General features: G+C 34.8%; 1 pseudogene; it reads right to left on the bottom strand.

Annotated features, from left to right (window-relative positions):
* Positions 1 to 330: 330 nt before the first annotated feature.
* Positions 331 to 1,184, bottom strand: LOC114897797 (annotated as a pseudogene).
* Positions 1,185 to 6,017: the final 4,833 nt, after the last annotated feature.

Genomic DNA, 6,017 nt, shown 5'->3' with positions numbered 1-6,017 from the left:
CAGTAGGTGTTCTGTAGGATTTGCTCCACATGTAGAGGTATTTTTGATGTATTTGTGGAGAGGTAGGTGATCTCCACGTCTTACTCCTCTGCCATCTTGAAGGTGTCTCCCTGTTTATTCTTCTAAAATAAAGTTTACATGGACACATCCTGAATTTTATTTATTTATTTATTGGTCAGCATAAATTTCCTTTAATAATTTCTCCATTTCCAGTAGGATTTCATTTTGAGGTTTAACATATGAATCCAGTGTAAAGTTCTACAGTTTTAGTAAATCTGGATTTCAAGTCGTTTAAGATGAAAATGGAAATGCAAAGTTTACTTAAGAAATTTAATTTTCTTCTTCTATAACGTCTAAGTCTTCATCTTCTTCATCGTCCTCTTCTGCTTGTTGATCCTTTCTTAGTCAACAAATAGTTACCTGTTCTGCTCCAGATAAACACTTAGCTGACAGTGATCCCTGAAGAGGTGACTTTGAATTTGCTCTGACGATATCTAAATGACATAAATAATCTGGTGGATACAGAGACTTTTGGAAAACCTCTAAATCTTCTTCATCAATCTGTTGTGTATTTTGGTAGGAAGCAGTGTAGAACTCTAAAGCTTTGCTGTGAAATAACATTTCAATAATGATAAATTCTGAAAATATAGTCTTTATATGCATTATTTTCTGCTTTTCAAAATTGTCAATAGTTTCCTCCAAATGACAAGTTGTTCAGGTAGCATCCCTTGTAGCTCTTTGTAATTCAGTTTCTGCCTGTGAAATAACATATCAGTCAGATGGGTTTCTCTGACATATTCTTTCTGAGTTAACTGTTGAAAAGCTTCTTGATTCCTTGCTGTTAATGTTACTTTGAGGTCATCTCGCTTCATTTCTACAATGGTTCCATAAGCTTTCAAATGTTCAACTACTTTGTTTTCAAGTCTTTCAATGTCTGCTTGTCAATAATCCTGAAGTTTGGCAAACTCGTCAGCAAAGTTTTTCAGGCCCTGCTTTAAATTTGGGGTCTCTGTAGAGACATACACATTGATTTCATTCACCAGGAGCTCTGCTTTGTATTCCAGTCTGGCAGTTTTCTGCACATAAGCAGCAAAGATTTAGCACAGCTCTCCAAAATACTTCTCCACATTTGTGACAGCATCTTACAATTGAGCATCCTGGTTCTGCAAGCTGCATTTCAACATCTTGCCTTACACACAGCCAGAGACCACAGGCTGGGGCCCAAAGACAGGGGCTCCGAGGCACCCAGGTCCATCCTGGATTTTAAAAAGAAATAAATGTAAAATAAGTAATTTCTAGATTTACCTTTATAGTCTATTGAAAAGGGCTTTAACTTGGCAGTGCAAAACAAATTTAATGCACAGCACTTTAACGAATATCACTACTCAAGAACAGTATGAAAAATATTAATTTTAAAAAGCAATTTTAAAAAAGATAAAGTGTAAAATATTTACTGAAAGCAATACCCATTAAACAACAACAACAGTTCAGGTCAAAGACATCTTTTTTTTTCTTTATGTATGGGTTATTTCACAGAGGAATAGTTGAGACTCCGTGATTGTATGTGATTGTACGAACATTGTGGTTGCTTATTCAGTACTCAGAATGCTGAGACTTACTGGTTGTTGTTTAGGATCAGAATGAATACACTTAGGAATATCCATTTCCAACTAAGATGGAGTAGCTGGGAACAGAATTATCACTGAACCTGAAAAATAAAAAATGCAGATGGACAAAATATATGGAATAAAGGTTATCAAGGCACTAGCATCAGTGAATGTAGGACAGTGATGCCTGAAAGATGGGGAGAAATGTTGTGTGCCTTATGAATTTCCCTAGATTTCTGTGTTGAGAGGATTTCCAGGCCGTAGAGTATGAAGGCAGAACTGAGGCAGAGTCTGGCCAACACCCTGAGTTGAAGAGACAAAGCTGAGAGTTTGAGGACAAAAAGCTGCCTGGAGTTTACCTCCCTAAAGTGCTGCAGAGGAGAGAGCTGCACAGAAAGAGGACACAAAGATCTGAGCCAGTCCCTTTATTTCTTTAGCAGAGTGCTAATGAGTGAACGGGAGTGAGGAAACTACCCAAGGCCAGGGAAAGAACCCCCCGAACAGGTTAAGGTGACAGTGCATGGCAACCTCTCTTTTCTCCAGCCAGACTCAAAAACTTCATGATTCGTAGGGCATCAGGTGGAGCTCACTGAAGTGTCTTCATCAATCATAGGAAATAATTGGTCTAAAACACTTCTCCAGTCTTGCCTAATAAATCTTAAAAGCAAGAACAAACAGTATCCAAGTAAATTAACTGTGACCCAGAACAAAGCTCAAGAATATTTATGACAATACAAAAATATCCAGCATCTAGCAAAGTGAAGTTCACAATGCTGGAATTCAATAAAAAATGATTAAACAGACAAAGTAATAGAAAAATATGACTCATAATGACAGGAAAAAAATCAATCAAAAGCCAGAGCTGACATAGATGTTAGAATTAGCAAATAAAAACATTAAATAGTTATCATAACCCTATTCTTTATGTTCAAAATTTAAGTATAGACATGGAAGACATAAAAAGAGACAAAAATTGCATTTCTATAAATGTAAACTAAAATGTTTGACTTGAGTAATACACTAGATGGGATTTGTGAAAATTTAACACTCCAGATGTAAAAATTAGCAAGCATGAAGGCTTGGGAATAGACATTATTAAGATGATACACAGAAATAAAGGAGAATTTTTTTAAATGAATAGAGAATCAGTGAGAAATGGAACAATTTCAAGTGTCTAATATGCTTGTAATCAGAGTGCTCAAAGACAGAGGATAGGGACTGGAAAAAATATTTGAAAAAGTAAAGACTGAAAAAATTCCAAATTTGATGAAATCTATGAATCCACATATCAACAATATCAATGAATCCCAAGTACAAGAAACAAGAAGAAAACTACATTTCACATAATAATCTATTACCATAATTATGGTAATGGTATTATGGTAAAGAGAAAAAATTTTAAATCATGCATATGATGAAGAACTTATATCCAGAATATATAAAAACCTCCCAAAACTCAATAAAAAGAGAACAACTCATTTTTTTAAAAAAGTGGGCAAAAGATTTGAATAGACCCAAACAGATATGCTATTGTGGCAAATAAGCAAATGAAACAATACACAGCATGACTTGTCATTAAAGAAATGCAAATTAAAACTGTAATGAGATACCATCACACATCTATTAGGATGGCTAAATTTAAAAAGACAGAGCATCCTAAGTGCTGACAATTCCCGGGATGTAGAGTAACTGGAGCCCTCATATAATACTGAAGAGAATAGTACAGCTATCAACACTCTGGGAAAGAGTTTGGCAGTTTCTTAAAAAGTTACACACACCCATACCATGTGATCTAGACAGTCCACTCTAGGTGGAGGGAAATAAAAGTCTATGTCCATTCAAAGACTTGTAGAGGACTCTTCAAAAAAACTTCATGTTTAATTGCCAAAACCTCTAAACAAATAAAAAAAGTGAATTGATAAACTTGTATCTTATACATGTTTCTAATATAATTTTACATACATAGTATTTTTATATAGTAAATATTTATACAATAAAATTAACATAATTTTATACATGTATGCAATATAATTATTCTATACAAAAACTTATATAATGGAATTCTGTTCGGCAATAAAAATGAATGAACTGTTGATATATTCTACATCATGAATTAATCTCCAACTAATTATGCTGAGTGAATGAAGCAAGTAAAAATAGAGTACTCAATATAATTCTATTTATATCAAATTCTAGGAAGTGCAAACAAATCCAGAGTGACAGATTAGTCTATAATCTATAGTGACAAACTAATCTGGGGACAGGGTATGTGGGTGGAGTGAGGAGAGGTAGGAGAGAGGATTTATAAAAAGATAAGGAAATCTTTGGGAATGATGGACATGTTCATTACTTTGATTGTATTAATGGTTTCATGGGTGTATACATATGTCAAAACTCGTCAAATTGTGTATTTAAATTAGGTGGTATTTGTCGTTTACTAATATTACATCAATAAAGAAGTTAAAAAATAAGTACACTTAGGAATGCATAGCTTTTTCTATCCCTGTTAACACTCTTAACTTGGAGTGCACTGTCTTGGAAGGTAAACTGTGCAGTATAACAGTGGCAAAATAAAAGATGTGTTTTCCTTTGACATTACTATTATCTTATTCTATGATACAAATTATTGACCAAATATCTTTCTGTATACATTTTAGTCATTTTGGAAACCCTCTTCCGTGGAATGTTTCTATTGGGGCTGCTGTTTTGCCAATAACTAGATACATTACGGGCATAACATATCTGGACCCTCCTGGTCTCAGCTCTGGAAGCCAAAGGAAGAAAACCTCCTCTGTGATGACTCACCAATCAGATTTCACTGTGCAACTAACGGTTCAGTACTGCAATCATTTATTTCATGCTACTCACCAGAGAAATTATTCTTTGGGAAGTTTAAAACTTTTTGTGGAAACATTTTCCTCATTAAAAAAGCAATTTGTGGGCTTCCCTGGTGGTGCAGTGGTTGAGAGTCCGCTTGCCTATGCAGGGGACGCAGGTTCGTGTCCAGGTCCGGGGAGATCCCACATGCCGCGGAGCGGCTGGGCCCGTGAGCCATGGCCGCCAGGCCTGCGCGTCTGGAGGAGCCTGTGCTCCGCAGTGGGAGAGGCTACAACAGTGAGAGGCCCGCGTACAGAAAAAAAAAAAAAAAAATTTGTATTTCTTATAGAAAAGTTTACAAAATACCCCCCAAAATTTTAAGTAGACTATATAGTTGCAACTGCTATTAATATTTGGCATAATTTACCTGTATATTTTATTAAAAATCATATTTATATGTTATGATAACACTACAAAAAGTCATGTATCTTGGTTTTTTCACTTGATATTAAATGACAGTTTTTATCCTAAACATTTTAACGGCTGTCATAAATTCAATCATTTAGACATACCATGATTTATCACCCATCTCCTGTGTTTAGACTTTCATGTAGTCTTAAATCGTTTACTACTATAAATAACATTGCAGCATTCACATTATGAATACACATAAAACTGTTTCTTGGAGAATCTTCTCTGAAATGGAATTCTCTTCTTAAGCATACCCATAACCTAAAAATTCCTCTTTCCGGTTCAAGAATCCATTATCATCTACTGAGCACTTACTATGCAAGAGACTGTGTAGTAGAGGATAAGAACCTGAATGCAGCCTTAAGTCCTACAGCAGCTAAAAGAAGAAGAAATGACCATAGGAGTTTCAGAGAAATAGGTTCAAATTTGAATTTGAAAGCTCTTAAACAGTATTTTAAAAATACCGAATATGGTATTGGGAGAAGAATGGGTGGAGTGGAGTGTGCTGTATGTATTCTTCTGCAGGAATTCTTCCGTCCTCTGGGTTTGGGTGTTTCTCCAGCAGTCCTCCATAACATCAGTGTAACTTGAACCACATGTTCATATGCTAAATAAGAACCATCTCTTGGTATGGCTGGGGTAGAAATGGCTAAATGTCTTCCTTGCTGATTTTAATGTTCATAGAGATGAAACCAAGATGACAATTTGAGTTCCTTAATGTTAGTATGCAAAGAAAGTCTCCACATATATTTTTAAAAATTAGAGAATGTCATAAAATAAAAATGGTGTATTTTTCTTTCTTCAATGTGTATAGAAATTTTCTTTCACAGAGTTCAGATTTTCTTATAAAAACATTTTATGGGAAAAACGTGCTGTTGGAAATATTTGTGAAATCATTAGTGGCGTTGGGTAGGCAAGTATGAACCATATAGTAAAAGATAATAAAAGAGAGCAAAAGAGTAGTCAGAGACAAATTAAAACCCTGGTTGAACAAACACAGTATTGGTAAAAATGTTATATTGATATCAATGAAAAGACAAAATGTACATTGAGGGCAATTTGGTTCACTATGGTGAAACATTTGAAAATGCTTAAAAATGGATTATTTACTTTGTAAAACTC

Source organism: Monodon monoceros, unplaced genomic scaffold (assembly GCF_005190385.1).
Source record: "Monodon monoceros isolate NGI ecotype Baffin Bay Population unplaced genomic scaffold, NGI_Narwhal_1 Super_Scaffold_18, whole genome shotgun sequence".
Taxonomy (NCBI): Eukaryota; Metazoa; Chordata; class Mammalia; order Artiodactyla; family Monodontidae; genus Monodon; species Monodon monoceros.
Note: the sequence above shows the minus strand (reverse complement) of the source record. Positions and strands in the feature narration are given on the sequence as shown.